This window comes from Pipistrellus kuhlii, unplaced genomic scaffold (assembly GCF_014108245.1).
Source record: "Pipistrellus kuhlii isolate mPipKuh1 unplaced genomic scaffold, mPipKuh1.p scaffold_m20_p_10, whole genome shotgun sequence".
Lineage (NCBI taxonomy): Eukaryota > Metazoa > Chordata > Mammalia > Chiroptera > Vespertilionidae > Pipistrellus > Pipistrellus kuhlii.
In genome coordinates this window covers 38,434,264-38,455,795 of record NW_023425405.1, presented here as the reverse complement: position 1 = coordinate 38,455,795, position 21,532 = coordinate 38,434,264, and the positions used below count along the sequence as shown (strand labels likewise).

The following is a 21,532-nucleotide window of genomic DNA, read 5'->3' as shown; positions in this document are numbered from 1 at the left end:
CCGACAGATGGTCTCTTCTTTCTTTAGGGGACTGCTGACATTCTTGTTTTACAATGTTAGGAATTATAATATATACAACATGCTTCTCCTAAAGTGTCATTTATGTTTGTAATATACTGTCCTTTAACCTAGAAGCATGTATCATGTAAACTCTAGACATCTATTTTTTTTTTTGCATTTATGTGGAGGTTCACAATTACTATTTTGTCTGTTTTCACTAAACCTTGGTGTGCAAAGAATTTTTCTCTATATGTTTGACTCTGCTTGTGAGAAGTAGGGAAGAGGAATGGGCTTCCTCCTGAGAGGATTACACTGAATGGGGGGTATAATCGACAGTAAACAATGTCCAAGAAAGAAAGGCCAAAGGTGGAGAAGCACAATGCATTCATCATCAGGGGAAAGGGCATGTGGATAGCCAAAAACAAGAAGAAGAAAAGCCAGGATGATAGGAAGGGGAGGAGCTGGTAAGAAAAGTGGGAAAGAAGCGAGGCAATTTTTCCATCAGTGGGGCTGGGAGTCTCAAAACTCATTTTTAGTAGCATAAAGTTTCATTTCCAGGCAATACAAGTCTTTGCAGGTCACTTTTTTTTTTTTTTAAGTAATCATTTTAGGTCACATTTTTTTTTTTTAAGCTAATCAAACTATTTCAATTAACTCTAAACACAGAATTTCTGGCAATTTTGGAATTTCATCTACTTATTCACAGAGGATGTTGGAGGTATCTAAAGAAAACTCACACCTATGTTCTCGGGTGATATTGCTACAGCTTCTCTGTTGGTTTTAGCCACCTTTGAAGGCATTGAATGGTAACACCATCTTATGGCTACCACCCACATGTGGGTACTGATGCCTTCACCAGGGATATAGGTCCTTCAGTGCCTTTCAGACGGCCGGTCTTTAGAGGGCATGTACGGAGGGCAGTGCATCCAACGTGTCTGACGCTGTCTACCCATATTCTGAGGTTATAAACCAAGTCAACCAATGCCTTTGTGGGGAAGTGGACCCCATCGCTCTAAATGCACTGTGAGAAGGGGACTGGCACAGTAGTGGCATATCATGGACATTTAAATACTTTGACTGAGTCAATTAAGGATCTAGTGTTGAATCTGTATTATGATATTACTGAAGGTATCTGCATTATTAGATCATGGTGCGAATCCTAAAGGTGTTTCTTTCATTTAATAAACTGCTGTTGAGCACCTACCATGTGTCAAGCACTGAGCTAAGTACTTGCTATATATACTGTAGCATTAGAAGATAATATCTTTGTACTTGTGGAACTTTGAATGTAACAAAGCAAAAAAAAATGATAATAGTGGGGCTTAAAATACTGGCTACTACTGAGGGAAGTAAACTTTGGGCATTCTCTTATTCACAAATCAGTAATTTTATTTTTGGTAGGGTCTGGTGGGGATGATGGAAGAGAGTTTTAGGAGGACTGGGATATTAGGAGGAATGAGAGTGAGTAATGGATTAAAAGAGATAGAATTAAGTAGAGAGTTTAAATTTTAAGTAGGAGATTATCCTTGATTGAGATTCAAATTGCAGGCTAGCTCCCCAAAATAGTTGGGGCTCAAATTTAGTAAAACATGCTTTTATGGCCTGACTTAGGTCTATAGTTATTCCATAAAAATGGGTATTCTAGGAAAAAAAGGAAATTGGCACATTTCTCAAGAATTTTATTGAAAAAAAATTCTCTCTCCTTCTAGCAGTGAAATGCATTTACTTTCCTTTTATATTAATTAGGATATATAAAAACCTAGTAAAATTACATAAATACAAAGTTATTTAAACATTTACCAGTTACCTTGCATAAAACAAACACATTTTACCTAAGATGGGATTGTACAAGAACAAAAATTTGTATTATCAATTAAACAAAATCTTGGAACATTGGAAGGGCTAATAAATTTTGTGCAATGTGTAGTTTTATTAATCTCCAAATGCAATTGGTTTTTAAAGGATTTAGAACTCATAAACATGATCTTCCCTCCCACCCCCCTACAGTGGATCAGGCACTGTGGTAGGTACATTTATAGAGATTTCCTCTTTTAATATCATTTAATCATTATCATCACCCCATGAGGTTCATCTTATGCTCATTTTAATGCTAGAAAACTGAGTAGTCCATGGCCATCTTCCTGGTCATTGGACATACCAATAGTGTTTAAACCTTCAGTCTAGAGTTTTTTTACACTAGACCAAGTGGATGACAGTTGTGGCAATTTAGATTTTGTCTTTTATCTGAAAATGAGAGGCCTGGTGCACGAAATTCATGCACTCAGAGGGGGGTCCCTCAACCTGGCCTGTGCTCTCTTACAGTCAAGGAGCCCTTGGGGGATGCTGGACTCCCGCCATCACTGCTGCCTTTGCCAGCTATGAGCCCGGTTTCTGGCTGAGCAGCATTCTACCTATGGGAGCGCACTGACCACTAGGAGGCAACTCCTGTGGTGAGTGCCTGCCCCCTGGTGGTCAGTGCACATTATAGCGACCGTCATTCTGCTATAGGGCTGAAACCAGCTCTAGGACATCCCCGGAGGGGTTCCGAATTGCAAGAGGGTGCAGGAAAGGCCAAGGGACCCCCACCTGTGCATAATCAGAGCTGAGGAGGAATGCAGGCAGTTGGCTGGCCAGGGAGCAACCGTGGGAGGGATCCAGAGAGTGTCTGGCCCATCTCTTTCAGTCCTGATTGGCCCGATCCCAGCAGCAAGCTAACCTACTGTTGGAAGCATCTGCCCCCTGGTGGTCAGTGTATGTCATATTGAGCAGTTGAGTGGCCTTAGCATATCATTAGCATATTACAATTTGATTGGTTGAATGGCGACCAGACACTTAGGCTTTTATTATATAGGATGGTTTATTCTTGGATTTTTAATCTGCAAATGATGTGGATTGAGTTATTTCATTGAAGCAATTAGTGTGGTCTTGAAGGAACTTTGAATCACCTTTGACAAAACCACAAAATCTCTTAATAATCTCTCTGCTGTGCTACAAGGAAGAAGTGAGGGGCAGGGTGGGCATGGGGCAATAGGGAAAAGGGAGAATAATAGGCATTTGGTATAGCAGCAAGTAAGAGACTGATTTCCATGAGAACTTTCCAAATGGTTGAGGGAGAAACCCGTGCTCAGTCCTCAGGACCTGGTTACCTGCCTATTGTAGACTCTTACAGGCTTTTATACAGGGAAATGCTAATAGGATAGTATCAGAGCTGTTTATTCTGGGAAGAAAGTGGCCATGAGAGATCAGATATCTTTTACACTGAAATGTAATACTTTGTTTTCATACTCATACAAAAATTAAACCAGCTAAATACTGTAAGATTTTTGATGATTTGTGGAAATATGCATTTGGTTTCAAGTATGTGCAGACAATAATTTGGTCTTTTCCATTTCTATCCAGTTCAGGAACCAATGTGATTAACCAATTTTATCTTAGAAAAAATGGTACAGGCCTGTTATTGTATTTTGATACTGCCAAATACAATAAGAACTAAAAATAACTTAAGCTAAAATCAAGTAAAGAGGTATTTGAAATTCAGAATCAATATTTACAGTATAGTTATGACTTAGGCTTCTGCATGACAGGTGGTGGACATTTACTTGAATTTCAAATATATGCCCCATTTAGGGCATTTATTTCTTTGAAAGCAGGAAAATATGAAATACAGTTGTTTTATTACTATCCTTTTATTTCTAGAAATTATTGTAAAATGACCTAAAATGTACATAAGATAAACGATTAAAAAGTCTTCATTGGTATAGATGTTAAATGTGAAGACTTTTTCCTGGTTTGCTAAAGATAATTCAGTTCTATTATATCCCAATAATTGAAGGATATTATTCTTCCTTTTCCCTATTGCCACATGCCCACCCTTCCCCTCACTTCTTCCTTGTAACACACAGATTATTATATATCAATAATTGAAGGGATAAAGGAATGAATCTAGATCCAATTAATAAGAATGTGGGAGGTCTCAAACAAGAATATATAAGAAGGTAAAATAGCGAGGAGATCAAACTAAAGGAAAAATAAATTTTAATTTTCAATTTTAGGTTTGAGAATAGAGGCAAATATGGCTTCAGGTTGTAGGAACCACTGTATCTTTTCAGTTGCAGAGAACTCTATGACTGTTCCTGCCCTTCTCATCAGTATTTCAGTTACATATTGGATCCAATTCCACCCATAGTTTAGTTGGAGACAGAGCTTTGCATATGGACAGGTATGTTATCTGAAAGAACATACTCTTTGTGAAAACAAAGAGTCTTATGACTGTGAAAAAGAATACATTACAAAGCTAAATGCAATTTTTAATGAGTCCAGTTTCTCTTTCTATAAGCCAGTTGCAACTCACTGCTTTGCAACTTGCAGCTTTATACTATATGCAACACCTGCACTTCACTTCTTTTGCCTCTGTCTGTTCAAATGACATTTTCAGTTTCCACAGAGACCACTGTCTCTAAATACAGTATGCTTAAGATCTATGATGTATATGCAAAGATGTTTATGGCAGTATTATTTGTGTCACTAAAAATTTGGGGCTAACTTAAATGACCATAAGTAGATGAAGATCTAAAATCAGTACATATTGGTACTTTGAGACACTGTAGAACCATTAAAAAACCATTAAAAAGTAATATATCTTATCCATGACATATATTTTTGAATAAAAAGAAGGGACTTACAGAAAAATATTTTTAAGTTGCAGTTTACATTCAATCTTATCTTTTATTAGTTTCAGGTGTACAGCATTGTGGTTAGATAATCATATCCTTTACAAAGTGTTCCTCCAGATATTTTCAGTACTCTCCTGGCACCATATATAGTATTACAATATTATTGACTATATTTCCTATGTTGTACTATTGTATATATCCCATGACTATTTTGTATCTATCACTCTACCTTCTCAGTCCCTTCACTTTATTCATACAGTCTGCCAGTCACCTTCCCTCTTGGCAACCACCAGTCTGCTCTATGTATCTATGAATTTATTTCTATTTTATTCATTTACTTCAGGCCTGGTGCATGAAAATTCATGCACTGGAGGGAGGGGGGGTGTCCCTTAGCCCAGCCTGTCCCCTCTCACAGTTTGGGAGCCCTCAGAGGCAGGGGGCGACCTGGAGATCAGGGGAAGGCAATGCCCCATCACACCTCTGCTGATGCCACTGGCAGCGGCTCAAGCCTGGACAGCCGCCATCCAAGGCTTGTCTGCACCTTGGGCCAGCCCTGAGTGGCTGGGGGACTCTGGAGGCAGGCATGTGGAGCAGCCAGACCTTCATGGGCGTGGGCCATGCTGTGCTGTGTACTTGCCACCCTGGTGGGGCTGAAGGGACTGAGTACTTCCATCTTGTGGCTGTGAGCACTGCCGTCTTTGAGGGCATGATGGTCAATTAGCACATTCCCTCTTTAGATTTCACATATAAGTGAAATCATATAATATTTGTCTTTCTCTGATTTTAGTTGACATAATATCCTCTAGTTCCATCCATTCTAGTTGCAAATGGTAAGATTTTGTTCTTTTTTTTAATGACTAAGTAACATTCCATTGTATATATTACCACAGCTTCTTTATTCATTTGCCTATTATGGACACTTGGGCTGTTTCCATAGTTTGGCTATCTACACTAATAAAAAAGTAACATGCAAATTAACCATCACTTCTGTATACCAAGCCATGCCCACCAGCCAATCAGGAGCGAGTATGCAAATATACCCAACCAAGGTGGCAGTCAGCCACAGAGCTGGAGTAAACAGGAGGCTTGGGTTGCCCTGGCAATGGAGGAAGCCAAGCTTCCTGGCCTGCCCTGGCCTCTGCTCAAGGCTACAAAGTTTCAATTATAGAAGATAAATAAATCCCAGATACCAGTGCCTCTGCTTGGGTTGCCAGGGTGAGTGACTGGCCTGCAAATTATCACAGGCCCCTTGTCCAGGCCCCCTCACACCCTAAGGGAACCCCCACCCTGATCCGGGACACCCTTCAGGGCAAACCAGCTGCTCCCCACCTGTGCACCAGGCTTCTATCCTAGCTAATAAAAAAGTAATATGCAAATTAACCATCACTCCAACACACAAGATGGCTGCCCCCATGTGGATACAAGATGGCCGCCACAAGATGGCCAGCAGGGGAGGGCAATTGGGAGGGACCAGGCCTGCAAGGAAGGGCAGTTGGAGATGATTAAGCCTGGAGGGGAGGGAAGTTAGGAGTGGCCAGGGATGTAGGGAAGGGGAGTTGGGAGGGACCTAGGCCTGCAGGGGAGAACAGTTTGGGGGAACCAGGCCTGCAGGGGAGGGCAGTTACAGGCAATCAGGCTGACAAGGGAGCAGTTAGGCATCAATCAGGCTGGCAGGGGAGTGGTTGGGGGTGATCAGGCTGGCAAGCAGAAGTGGTTAGAGGCAATCAGGATGGCAGGCAGGCAAGCAGTTGGGAGCCAGCAGTCCTAGATTGTGATTAGGCCTAAATGGGCAGTCGGACTTCCCTCAAGGGATTCCAGATTGGAGAGGGTGCAGGCTGGGCTGAGAGACACACCTCTATGCACAAATTTTGTGCACCAGGCCTTTAGTACATTTATAAGTTAAATTTTTTTTTTTCAAAAGCTAGAGCATATCTGCTTTCAAGATTTTGCTTTATAAGCTGATGTCCACTTTTTCATGTCTTCTCCCAAAATGAAAACTGTGTCTGAACAGGACCTGATTTTTCATCCGTGGCTCAAATATATGTTTTCATTTTCTTTTTGAAGCATAGAAAAGACAAAGAGAGGTAGAATTATTTTTTAAATTATCATCCAAGCTCTTGGTGGTGGGAGGTCTCATACTTTTGCATTCCAGGGGCTATATTGCTAGGCAGGAAACCCTTTGACCAGCCTGACATTGAAACAAAAAACAAGAATAACTTCCTACAAACAACCCAACAAATGGACAAGTGAGAATTCATATTTTTATTAGTCACCAAAGAAGCGATACAATATTACATACGATGAATTAAACTTCATGTCTGAAACAAACTCAAACCACAGACTGCATGTGAGACTTCACAGTCACTTCTGAGAGTGCAGCTCTAAGCATGACTTGGCTATTTGCACTCTCACTTTCATCCCCCAGACAACACAGTTACTGGGAAAACACAAAGCTATGTTTCAATTATTCTACAGGGACAATTTCCCCCCCACCCCACTTCCAACTTAATTAAGGAGTGCTTTCTTGCTTGTAGGTTGCTCGACTCTAAAGTATCTTCATGTAAATCCCTAAGAATGGAATCATTGAATAGATATGTTATAGCAACATGTACTTTTCCAGATATTTGCCTCTTTCAGAAATGCACCAGTTCTTCTACCCTCTTTTTAAAAGTCATTCATTCATTCAGTTGTGCAAAGAGTTAGCACCTTCATGCCTGAACACCCACCCAGGCCCCCTAGGCAAACTTGCACACACACACACACACACACACACACACACACACACTCGAGTGTCCGGGTACTCAGATGGTATAGCAGGCACATGCAATCAGTTATTTACTAGTACTAAACAAATCTAAGCCAAAGAGAACTGTGTTCCAGTAGCTCTACAAAGAGCTCAGTGTGTGCATCCGTACAGAATTAGTGCAGGCAAACAGTTCCTGGAAGGGTGAACAGCTCCTTGGTAAACTGCTCATACCAGATCCCCTGTTGCCACCCAGTGCCACAGCCGGCTAGGCTAGGAAAGTGCCTTTCCCAGGCCTAGGCTGGCCAGGCAGAGACGAAGGAACATGAAATGCATTCCAGCAGCTGGCATCTGTCCCTAGGACTGTGGGTGGCTCTGGGTGGGCTGGGGCAGGCCCAGCACCAGGCCCTGCAGAGAGCAGCCCACAGGCTAGCTGGACCCTAAAGGGTATGGGTACTAAGAACAACAGCAGTTATGTCTAGAAAGTGTGCTTGAGAGACAGTACTCCCCTGTGGGGCAGGGATGTAGGGAGTAGTTTGGGTACTCCTGAGGCTATGGGGTGTGGGGAGTACACCATGTATCTTCATGCTCCTGTCTCAGGCCAAAGGGACACCCCAGAATTACCACAAAGCCATGCCAATCCTGACTTGGGATCATCAGTCAGCTAAAAGCGATTTTTGGAGGTTGCTCCATCTAACACTTAGCATGTTTGTATACAAATAGGTGTGTATACCTAGGCATATGTTTAAGAGTAAGTTCTCCAGAATCTCATTTTTGCAAATAGATTGGGGTGCAGATGGAGGGTGATGTTGGTAATGCCCATTAAAACATCAAGGGATGGTTTTCACATAAAAGAGCTTCAGAAATGAGAAATTGCTAAAATGATCTGGTAGCAGTTTCTGAGGGACATTTGCCTTGGATTTCCCTTTTTAAATTTAATTCACTTGAAAGCCAGTATGGTTAAATTAACCAAAACCTAAATTAAAAAAAAAAAATTCAATTCTTCCAGGCCTTCTTCACATCATCAAACTAGGCCCCGCTGGAGGCCCCATTAAAATGGCAGCTCCCACTGAGAGAGAGACAAAAGCCCCCCTCTCTGAATGGGGATGCTGAAACAGTGATGGGCTCTTAGAACTGCTTTTTTTTTTTTTTTTTTTAATCCATTAAAAAAAAAGTTACCTCTGCATTGACTGTGAGAGAATATTTATTTAGCTCTCTACACTGTGGGAAACAGAGGCATTCTCCCTTATAAGGACACTCAGGCCTTCTTGGGGGAGGAAAGAAATATGAATCCCTAATATGGCTGAACAAATTCCTCCTCGCAACTGAATTCATGGAATGTTTCAGACTCGAACAGCTTAATTTTGGTGTGGTCTGGGACAAATTAATAGGACTCAGATGCCACCGCACGCAGGAAGCTCCTGATGAAGTGGGTGGGGCGAGTACACTCAGGTTCCTTAGAATTCTAGCAGTCATCTCTATTACATTTAGATGTGACTCCCCCACTTCCCTGGCAAGAAAAATTTTTAAAAAGAAACAGAGAAATCAAGAAAACCTTAAAAACACACACACAAAACAAACCTGTGCAAAGTGTTCAGCATATGATTATGTGATATTTTAGGCTATATGAATAATACTTGAATTTAAAAAAGCTCCTAGAAGGTAATCCAGCATGTTTGTATTTGGGAAGTCAGTATAGTAAATACAGTGATTGCTCTTCCAGTGTTTCTCTTGAAGCCATTGGAACAGTTATTCCAGTCACACAGGCTTAGGGCCTAACAAGGAAGTATCATTTTCTTGAAGAAAATGGACAAGGCTCAGACACTTCCATTTTCTCACAGAGAGCTCAATCTCTTTACTGGTAGCAGAGAAGGACAATTGCCTACATCTGTGGTCAGCAAACTGTGGTTCATGAGCCACATGCGGCTTTTTGGCCTCTTGAGTGTGGCTTTCACAAAATACCACGGCCTGGGAGAGTCTATTTTGAAGAAGTGGCGTTAGAAGAAGTTTAAGTTTAAAAAAATTGGCTCTCAAAAGAAATTTCAATCGTCGTACTGTTGATATTTGGCTCTGTTGACTAATGAGTTTGCTGATCACTGGCCTACATCATAAAGTGGATTGTAATGTCATCCTCTCCAGGATTAAATTTCTGTACTTTTGCAAACAATAACAATAATTAACACATATGGAAACAGGTTCTTGAGTGAAATCTACTGTAACCATCAGATATGTGCTGTGATTTTAGGAACCCACTTGCAGATTGTTCACACATTTTGCTTCTTTAGTTACCTTGTATTTATAGAAGGGAGTAGTGACAAAGACTACTTCTCAGTGATCAATAATAGAAATTACTTGTATTTGACTTTGAAATGCATCCTATGATTATTTCTGTAGGTCAATGCAGATAATTATGTCTGGGTTCAGTTGTTAAAATTATTACTTTTGACCTGGGCAAGGTGCTCAGTGGTTAGAGTGTCAGCCAGTGCACTGAAGGTTAGAGGGATGGAGTCCCAATCAAGGGTATGTACTTGGGTTCCAGGTTCGAACCCTGATCCCGGTCAGGGCATGTGCAGGAGGCAACCAATTAATGTGTCTTTCTCACACCAACATCTCTCTCTCTCTCTCTCTCTCTCTCTCTCTCTCTCTCTCTCTCTCTCTCTCTCTCTCTCTCTCTCTCTCTCTCTCTCCCTTGCTCTCCCTCCGCCCCTCCTTCCCTTCCACTCTCTCTAAAAAAATAATGGGAAAAATATCCCTGGGGGAGGATTACAAGAAATTGGTTACTTTCCCTGAAACAAGATGGGTAGTTAGGCCCTTCGGGATGGAATGCTAGGCAAGATGCCATTTGGGGTATGTCCTTAGGGTGATGTAACCAGATGAGGGTGATAAGACTTAGAGACCACGAGCTATGAACAGAATGAGCTGACAATACCCTCTGCACACTTTCACCTTCATGAGGAATGGTGTATATGCTGTCTAGGACAGTGCTCCCTTCCAGATGAGGCTTTGCAGAACATTTGTTTCTTTTCACACGCATCACATCCGTAGTACATTATTTTTCTGTCAGAATAGTATTTTGGTCAAAAATCACTAGGGACGCCGAAACCGGTTTGGCTCAGTGGATAGAGAGTCGGCTTGTGGACTGAAAGATCCCAGGTTTGATTGTGGTCAAGGGCATGTACCTCGGTTGTGGGCACATACCCAGTAGGGGGTGTACAGGAGGCAGCTGATCTATGTTTCTCTCTCATCGATGTTCCTAACTCTATATCCCTATCTTTTCCTCTCTGTAAAAAAATCAATAAAATATATTTTTAAAAAAAGAATCACTAGGGGAAGTATGTAATTTAATATCACTAAGAGGAGTCTCTGAAAATGTTTATCAATAAAAGGTATCATGTATGCATTCCTTTTTCATTACAAAAATTATAGACCTGGCCCTGGCTGGGTAGCTTGGTTGGTTGAAGTGTCATCTCAATATAACAAGATTGCAGGTTCAATCCCTGGTTAGAGCACATACAAGAAACAATGAATGCCTAAATATAAAGAAAACAAATTGATTTTTCTCTCTCCTTTCCTCTCACTCTAAAACAATCAATAACAATATTTATCTTTGGAGGTAGAAAATCATGCTTGAGAATGGGTTTTCAAATGCTTTTCCCCTATAATAATGGACTTCTCTTAAAAATAAATCTAATAAAATCCAACATGGAAAAACAAAACAAAACTAGGGCATCTTATTGATGTGACTGTGTTAATATGATTTTTACACTTCTTAAACACGAAGCTGTACAGATGATCTCAGAATGCAAACGGACAGTAACAATCACAGATATCCTAAAATATCAGGTAAATGGGATCATTATACTTTGAGATTACCTATTTGGTATGCAGCAAGTAGTCAAAGGTTGTATAGCTACTTTGTGACAAACTCAGGACCCAAATTCAATGTTTCTTTCCCCCTCTTGTAAGTTACCATATGATGCTATCCCTGGATTCTGGAATGCCTTTGAAATCAGGCTGTGTGACACTCTAATCAATTTTAATGATCTAAAGCTTTTAGGATTTGGTGAAAAATTTTACAGCAAAACAACTTTTGATATTGTTTTGTGCTGCCACAAAACATCATTATTTTCAGGGCTATTTTATGTTGATAACAATTATTCCTTCTATTTATCCAGCCTGATATATTATACATGGTTTAAACACCATCACGGAGTTGGACATTGGACATGACATCCCTGACCAGTAAATCCCCTGAATGAGTGCATTTTCCTCCCTCTGTGCATGTCTCCTTCTCATCCATTGTCTGTCTGCTTTTCATGCCTGTCAGGCGGTGGCCGTGACTGTGCACTTATAAAGGTCAGTGACCCAGCAGAGAGGGCAGGCCCTTCAGAAGGCGCGTTGTTGAAGCATTTCAATGCACACTGAATTTGTTAGCTCTCTGGCTTACTCCCAGGGGCGGGCTACAATTGTTTCCTGTGTGGCATGGCACCCACCCGGAACTCTTAGGGTATGGGCCATTCCAACCAGGAATCTCTAAACCACATCCTATCAAAGCAGACAGCACATATTTCCCAGCTCACTAAATTATTTTACCTGGTTTTCCTTCTCTTAGTTTATCCAGTATACCCAGTCAAACTAATGAAAACAAAGCTTTCCTTTATTTACATACTGAGTGGGGGTCCCCTCAGCTCAGCCTTCACCCTCTCAAATCCGGAATCCCTTAGGGGATGTCTGACTGTTGGATTAGGCCTGAACCGGCAGTGGACATCCCTCTCACAATCCTGGACTGCTGGCTCCTGATCTCTCACCTGCCTGCCTACCTGGTCGCCCGTAACTGCCCCCACCCTCTGTCAGCCTAGTTGCCCCTAACTGCCCCCCACTGCCATCCAGGTCGACCCCAACTGCCCCCCTCTGCTGGCCTGTTGCACCTAACTGCCCCCCCCTCCCCCACTTGCTGGCCTAGTTGCCTCCAATTTCCCCTACCCCTGCCAGCCTAGTCACCTCCAACTGCCCCCCCTACCACCCTAGTTGCCCCTCACTGCCCGCCCCCCCCGCCAGCCTAATCACCCCCAACTGTCCCCCTGCCAGCCTGATTGCCCTCAACTGCACACCCCTGCAATTCTGGTTGCCCCTAACTGCCCCCCCCCACTGGCCTGGTCACCTCTTACTGTCCCCCTGCCAGCCTGGTCACCCCTAACTATCCCCCTGCCAGCCTGGTTGCCCCAACTGCCCCCCTGTCAGCTGAGTCCCCCCAGCTGCTCCCTTCTGCTGGCCTGGTTGTTCATGAGCCGCAGTTTGCCGACCACTGAGCTAGGCAGTACAGTATTATTAACTAGAGTCGCCATGCTGTACATTACATCCCTAGAACTTAACTTCTTTTATAACTGGAAGTCTGTACCTTTCTCCCATTTCCCCATCACCCTCTGGTGGTTTCAGAAAGAAAGGAAGAGGAGAAAAAGAAAGAAAAGGAAAGGAAAAGGAAAGGACACAACAGGTATTTATACTGCAGAGGCAAAGGACAACCTAATACTATGTTAAGGATCGGTCAGGCTTAGATGAATGATTCTTTCTAGTCCATACCCCGACTTTAGGTAGGGCTAAATTTAACCACCCCAGATGACTGTGGATATTTTTCTTTATGTATATTTAAAGACAGAGCTTTAGATTCCACAACTTCCCATGGTAACCATTTTCATTTACTATGAAGCACTACTTACATTTGAGTACCTCTGTCCCTAGTGTACAAACAGAACAATTGAGCATCCTGTTTTAACTCACACAGTGTTAACTTTCAGTGACCTATGTTAAAGTTAAAGGAGGAGCAGTGACCTGGATGAGGAAACCCACCCTGCCTCCTATTTTTATGTTTTCTTTTTAAGAGGCCATCTCTGTATAGCTGGAAGAACTTGAAGGCAGAGATGTTCTGAACTAGCCCTGCCTTGGAGTCCGCCCTGAAGTCCTGACAGAACTGAGAGCCTAGCTCTCCTACCAGCTGTGTGACCTTGGTCAAAATAACCTTCCTGAGCTTCAGTTTTCTTATTTTAAAGTGGTTAAAATCACAATGGCAATACTGATGATAATAACCCCTTCTACCTTCCAGGCCAGTTGTAAGGAACATAAGAATTAGTTAAAGCACCTTGCTCATAATAGATGCTCCATCGTGATTATATTTAATCCAGCCCCCTAAAGTAATCCAGATTGCTGGTAGAGACAAGGACCCATATCTCCTTACTTTAATCTATTTTGTTAGAGATTCTCTTTGAACCTTTGAGGCCATTAACTTTTGGACTATTATTACTTCACCTGACAGTTCCTCCTGCTGCCTCCCTTGTTGAGATTCACTTTGTAGCTCACAAGAGCCTTATTATCTACACATATTCCAGGATGTAAAGGGTTAGTCTCTACATGAGGATGGTGGGCAGTTTATTCTTTTATCCTCACTGAAAAGGTTCCTGTAGAGGAAATGGCATTATACTTCACCAGGAGGGTTTTAGATTAGACAGGAAGAACTTCCTGACTAATGATTTCCTTCCCTGCAGTCTTTAAAAATAGAAGCATTCCCAATGTGTCAGTTTTTAAGGTGCAGGCAGTTAGAATAAGTAGAGGGTTTCTCAGGATCTCTTATACTATTGGTATTACTTTGTTACAGGGCTGAATTTCTAAGAGGAACTCAATTTATGTACATATATGACTTGAAGACAACTTAGAAGAATTTGTACCTCCAAAATAAATTAGTTTTGCCTTTGTCTCTTTAAAAAATGTTATGTAAATTTTCCTTTTTTACTTTAAATAATTTTTTTTAATTTTTCAATTATAGTTGACATATATTATATTAGTTTCAGGTGTACAACCCAGTGATTAGACATTGTAAAACTTACTAAGTGATCATCCGATAAATCTTATACCCATCTGACATAGTTATTACAATATATATGTTTTTATTTCTTATCTGAGGATATGTTTATTGATTTTTAAAGAGAGAGTAAGGGGGGATGAGAGAGAAAGAAACATCAATGTGAGAGAGAAAGATTGTTTGGTTGCCTCCTGAACATATACTGACAGGCAGGGAGTCAAACCTGCAACCTAGGTATGTGCCCTGACTGTGAAATGAACCCTCAACCTTTGATGTATAGGATGATGCCCCAACCAACTGAGCCACCTGGCCAGAGCAATTATTACAATATTGTTGACTATATTCCTTATGTTGTACTTTATTTCGCCATGACTATTCTATAATTGCCTAGTTGTACTTCTTAATCCCTTCACCTTTTTTACTCATCCCCTGCAACTTCCCTATCAGCAGGCAACTGTCAAAATGTTCTCTGTATGTATGAATTTGCTCCTGTTCTTATTTGTTTATTTTGATTTTTAAATGCAATTCTTGATAGATATGCATTATTGTTCAATTATTCATATTTTAAATCTGTTTTCTTCTTTGTATTCTTAAAGATGAGCGCATTCTGCTTTTTCTTGTATGGGAAGCTGTTTATATGTAAATTATAAATGATAGCTTTGTTGGGTAGAGTAATCTTGGTAGGTCCTTGCTTTTCACCACTTGGAATATTTTTTGCTAGTCCCTTCCAGCCTGCTAAGTTTCTGTTGAGAAACAAGCTGACAGTCGAATGGGAGTTCCCTTAAAGATAACTAACTGCATTTCTCTTGCTACTTTTAAGATTCTCCCTTTTACTTTAACCTTTGGTATTTTAACTATGATGTGTTTTGGTGTGGGTTCATCTTATTTAGGACTCTCTGTGCTTTCTGCACTTGTATGTCTATCTCCCTCACCAGGTTAGGGAAGTTTTCTGCCATTACTTTTTCACATAGGTTTTCAATTCCTGCTCTTTTGGCATTCCCATGATGCAAATGTTGGTATACTTAAAGTTGTCCCAGAGGCTCCTTAAAAAAAAATGCTATCTTCATTTTTTCCCCCCAAATTTTTTTCTTTTTTGACTTGGTTTTTTCTGCTTTCTTATCTTCCAAATCTAACTTGATCCTCTGCTTCATCTGTTTTACTATTGATTTCCTGTAATGTATCCTTCATTTCAGTTATTGTAATCTTCATTTCTGACTAGTTCTTTTTTTGTTTTCTCTCTCCATTTTTATGTTTTCTATTGAAGTTCTTACTAAGTTCCTTTGATCTTGCCCTAATTTCATTGAATTATCCTTATAATCAGTGTTCTGAATTCTACGTTGGTAGCTTGCTTATCTTTATTTTGTGTAGTTCTTTTTCTTGAGTTTTGTTCTGTTCTTATCGATACATTTGTGACATTTTTTGTCTTCGCCTTTTGGTAGCCTCCTTGCGTTTGTTTCTTATGTATTCAGCAGGACTGCTACATCTTCTAGGCTTGAATAAGTGGTCTTATATAGTGGTGTCCTATAGGGTCCAATAGCATAGACTCCCTGTTTACCTGACCTGGGTACTCCAGGTACACCCCCATGTGGGCTGTGTATGCCCTCCTGCTGTAGTTGAGCCTTTATGGCTCTTGGCACATCAATGGGAAGGATTACCACCCTGGTCAATAGGCTGCAATGACTGGCTGTCACTAGAGCAGAGAAGCTGCTCTGCAGAGCCTCACTCTTTGGAGCAGGATTTGCTTTACTGGGGCTCTAATGTCTGCTGAGACCACCTCTTGAATGTGTCGCTTGTGGATGTGGTTGTGTGGTGCTTTGACATGGTCTGAAGCTGTCTACCAAGTGTGTTGGCTCTTGGACCTCTTGAGAGATTCAGGTCAAGGTCAGCTGCCACCTATGTTCTAAGGCCACCTAACATGAGCTATTATACAAAGTGATCTGTAGATGACTGCTACTTGTGCTTGGCTTGGAGGTGTCCAGGAGAGGCCAAGTTATGCACTAAAGCTGGCTGCTACTAGTGCTATGTGTGGGGCCACCTAATTGAAAAGTATAGGGTACACTGAGGCCAAATGCTGCTTGTTTAAGATTTTAGGAAAGTCTGAAGCATGAGCCAAGACAGACATTTGTATTGCCTTTACCTCTTAAAAGGCCTTTAAAATCCTACAAACCGCTTTAACAAGGTAATAAATAATTCACAAAAATATTCAGAAAAAGATTTAGGGAACTATTTAAATTTATGGACAAAAATTTAAATTTGTATAGCATTAAAATTATTCATTATATATATTAATATTTTATCATTATTAGATATTTGAATAAGCCCTAAAAGGGTTTAAGATTGGGTCTGAAATCTAAGTAGTTGAACTGGATGATCTGTGAACTGTACCATTTGGGCAAATGAGAATAAACATAAAGTCACACTGACATCTAGTGGATTCCATGAGTTACTGCCACTGTCTGAGTGGCATTTAAACTCGATCTCATTCTGGTACATATTTTATAAATTGGACTGGACAGAACTTGAGAGTCCCTTCTTAGTTTAAGAATCCATTAAAACAAAAGTTTTCAAACATATGTCAATACTTAAAATTATCATTTTATTGTTTTCGAACTTATTTTTATTGTGTAATGGAGTGTGAACTGTGTTATGACTTGGAATTTGTTGAGACTTCTTTTAAAAGCTAACTTGTGTCATTTTCATCATTTTCTATGGACACTTGAAAGGACAATATGCAATAGTCCCTCTTATTCGGGGTTTCACATTCCACCATTTCGGTTACCTGTGGTCAACTGTGGTCCAAAAATATTAAATGGAAAATTCCAGAGGTAAACAATTCATAAATTTTAAATTGTGCATTGCTCTGAGTAGCATAGTATGATCGTATGCCTATCTACTCCATGCAGCCTTGGAGGTGGATTATCCATTTATCCAGTGACTCCATTGCTGTACACATTCTCTGCCTATCAATCACTTAATACCACCTGGATTATCAAATTGACTGTTATAGTATCATACTGATTGTGTTCAAATAACCCTATTTTACTTAATAATGGCCCCAAAGCACAAAAGTTATGCCAAAGAGAATTTGGAAAGTGCCTCTTTAAGTGAAAAGGTTAGTAGAGTTCAATACTGTATTTGGGAAGAGATAGAGATAGAGATAGAGGAAAGACCGTATTTACATAACTTGTATTACATATATTGTTATAATTGTTCTATTTTGTTATTAGCAATTTTTGTTAGCATCTTACTGTGTCTAATTTTTAAATTAACGTTTATTATTGGTATGCATGTATAAGAAAAAAACAGTATATATAGGGTTTGATATTATCTACAATTTCTGGTGTCCACTGGGGGCGGGGGTGTCTTGGAATGTATCCCTTTTGAGTAAGGGGGAACTATAGTATTTTCATTTTTTTTTTTGCAGGGTTCTATTTAGATATACCTATGAAGTCTAAATACTAATTTGGTTGTCCAAATTTGCTATATTTTATAGATTTGGGAGGTGGGAAAGTTACTCAATTTATCATATTATGATATAAATGGGATAAAAATCTTTCTTCATGACTATGGTTTGTCAATATCTTATACTTTGGTCAGTTTTTTGCTTTTTATATATATTGTTAAGTACATATTGATTTAAGACTTTTGATCTCATTTTAATTATGTAGATTATCTCCTTAACCCCAATATTACCTTTTGCCTAAAGTTCAACTTTATCTAACATTAATATATCTATAATAGCTTTTCTTAGAAAAGAATCTGCCTGTTATTTCTTAAATCTCTTATCTTTAATTGTTGAGTGCCATTTTGTTTTAAGTTGTATCTCTTGTAAGCATTACATGGCTGGCTTTTAAAAAATCACAGGGTCTCTATTTTTTTAATAGTGGCTTTATTCTCCTTACATACACTGAGTGGCCAGATTATTATGATCTCTGAATGCATAATAATCTGGTCACTCATTGTGTGTGTGTGTGTGTGTGTATAATATATATATATATATATTTATATCTATATCTATATCTATATCTATATCTATATCTGTATCTGTATCTGTATCTGTATCTGTATCTGTATCTGTATCTATATCTATATCTATATCTATATCTATATCTATATCTATATCTATATTTATATTTAACAATATATATAAAGGAGGAGGCCTGGTGCATGAATTAGTGCATGGGTGGGTCCAGCCAGCCTGGCCAAGGGGAGGGGACATGGGCGGTTAGCTGGCATGTCTGCTGGTGGAACTCCTGGTCAAGGAGACAATTTGCATGTTAGCCTTTTATTATATAGGATATACACTGAGTGGCCAGATTATTATTTGCTCAGAAATCATAATAAATCTGGCCACTAAAGAGTATATTGTACTTATTGATTTATTTAAATTTCCACCATGTTTTTAAATCACTTTTTTCTTTGTATTTTATTTTTTCTTTATTCCTATGATCTGTTGGATTGGTAATTAAAAACATTCTTCCCTGTGCCATTTTAGGATACATTATATTATTGTTTTTATTTTATATATTGTCTTTTACTTTTAGCTATTTTTATTAAGAAATTATTCAACTGTACATATAGGTATAACAACTAATGTGTCCACCTCTCAGCTTTACAAAGTTTTGATAATTTTAACATTTGGCTAAAACTGCCTTAGTTTTATAAATTAAGAAAAAAAAATTACAGGTTCAGTTGAAACCTCATTAATCTCATTTTTCCTTTTTTTCCTCTTGAGAATTAACCTTTGTCATGAATTTGATGTTTATTAATTCTATGAATGTTTTAAATTTTTGTTCTATATTTTCTAGTTAAAACAATATGTTTCAATAGTTTTAAATGTTTTGCTAGTTAAAACATAAATAATTTAGCTTTCTTGTCAACATCTTATTTTTTAAATTCATTCATGTTTATTTACTATAATAGTATGTACATCTGGTTCATCATTCTAATTCCCATATAGTAGTATAACATACATATATATACATTTTTCCTTTGTTCTTCTGTTGATGAATTTTTCCTCCTCTAAGTTTTTCTTATTTCAAGCAACATTAGAATGATGTTCTTTTACATTTTTCCAAGTGCACATGCATGAAAATTTCTTTAAAGCAACTCTTATGTACCCCCTAAAATAATCTTACACTGAGTGATTTCTTGCACAGTTTCAAGATAATACTTCATTTTTTTATTTCAAATTTGATCGTGGAAAATGCGATTTTTAAACTTTTTGTAAATATTGATATTTTAAAATACAATTGTTTAGATATCAAAATAGGTTGGTAGCACCATCATCATCCATGTAAAGAAACATAAGCTCTATCATCTATCATATAATAGTCTGAAATTTCATTGTTTTTATTTTCTTCTTGAATTCACATTTCCATTCTAAAAAACATTTTTTATCCTAATGCAGTATTTTTTTCATAATAAAAATGTATTCTTACACAAATCTACGGTTTTTGAACAGTAAAAAGGAAGCCCCACTGTCGCCTAGAAAGTGGACTTAAAGCAGCACACGGGAAGCAGGGTGGCTCCGGAATGTCAGGTGTGCGGTGACAGGCTCTGCTCAATGTATGTGGAGATGTCAATTTCTTCAGGAAGCCCTGCCACATTTACTTCAAACCTGTCCTGAACATCACTGAGGATTTTGGCATCATTCTCACCAGACACAAAAATGATAGCCAGGCCTTTGATGCCAAAGCGACTCGCACGTGCCACCTGGTGGACGTAGGTGTCCTAGTCCTCAGGCAGGTCATAATTATGTCGTAATTGAGGACGATGTTGACTCACTCAATGTCCATCCCTTGGCTAAACAGATTGGTGGCCACCAGGATCCACCCCTGAAAGTCCTTGGACTGCTGATAGCGTGAAAGGCGCTCCTCTTGGGCCATTACCTATGGATGGCGATGGCCGGGAAGTTCTGCTCCACTAGTAGCTGCGCCAGTGCCATGCAGCGCTGCACTGACTTCACAAAGATCACCACCTGAGGAAACTAGCACATCCAGGAGGTAGAAGAGTTTATGATTTTCTTTTTCACTGTCTTTGAGCTTGTCATAGTACTGCTGCAGTCCATGCAGTGTGAGCTTGGTTTCATCGTTGTCCACAAACACCTCCATGGGATCTTGCATGAACTTCCTGCAGACAGGCCAGATCTCCTTGCTCAGGTGGCGTGGTGTCGGGTGAAAGATCTTCTGTACATCCCGCCGCATGTCCAGCTGCTCCAGCATCTCGTCACACTCATCTAGCACGAAGTGCTTCACGTTTCTCAGGTTGAGGCTTCTGTTCCGCAGGAGTGCCAAAATGCACCCTGGAGTCCCCACCACGACATGGGGACAGTTCTTCTTCAACGCCTCTTCGTCCCTCTTCGTCCTTCTTGATAGAAAGACCCATGAAGAGCACGGACACCTTGACACTGGGCATGTACTTGGAAAAGCACTCATACTCCTTGATTCTCTGAAAGGCCAGCACCCGAGTGTGGCACATGACCAGGGCTGTTACCTGTCTATTGACGGCTCAATCTGCTGTAGGGTGGCCAGCACGAAGACTACAGTCTTGCCCATTCCAGACGTGGCCTGGCACAGGACATCCATGCCCAGGATGGCTTGGAGAATACACTCATGCTGAACCTCAGATGGATGCTCAAAGCCACAGTCCACTATGGCCCCCAGGAGCTCAGGTGTCAACAGAAAGTCTCAGAAGCCAGAGCTGTGGTGGAAACTTAGGACCCCTTGACATCTTTCTTAGGGAGCTCTGGGGTGCTCTCTGCAGGTGCCTGCGTCTCTTCATCTTCCTCATAACCCAGAAGCTCGTTTTCCACATCCTGTTCCGCCATAATACTGGTTCCCTGTTCGCCTCCATGGGTTCCAAGAGTCGACCCTCTGTGGATGCCCACACCACACCCTGACCCCTAATGCAGTTTTTGATGTTCGGAAATATTTTCTCAATTGCCCTATCATAATTTTCTATAACTAAATATAAATAAAAATTAATTTATTTATATTAAAATACATTTTTATTTATTTCAGAGAGCAGAGTGAGGGAGAGAGAGAGATAGAAACATCAACGATGACAGAGAATCATTGATTAGCTGCCTCCTGCACACCTCACACTAGGGATTGAGCCCACAACCCAAGCAGGTGCCCTGACTGGGAATCACACCATGGCCTCCTTACCAACCACTCAACCACTGAGCCATGCCGGCTGAGCTAAATCAAAAATCTTAAAAGATTTTTTTTCCATGACCAAAGACTCTGAATTTTAAAACAT

The 21,532-nt window shown here is 40.1% G+C and overlaps 1 pseudogene; it reads right to left on the bottom strand.

The window, feature by feature from the left end:
- Positions 1-19,681: 19,681 nt before the first annotated feature.
- On the bottom strand, positions 19,682-21,150 carry LOC118714297 (annotated as a pseudogene).
- Positions 21,151-21,532: the final 382 nt, after the last annotated feature.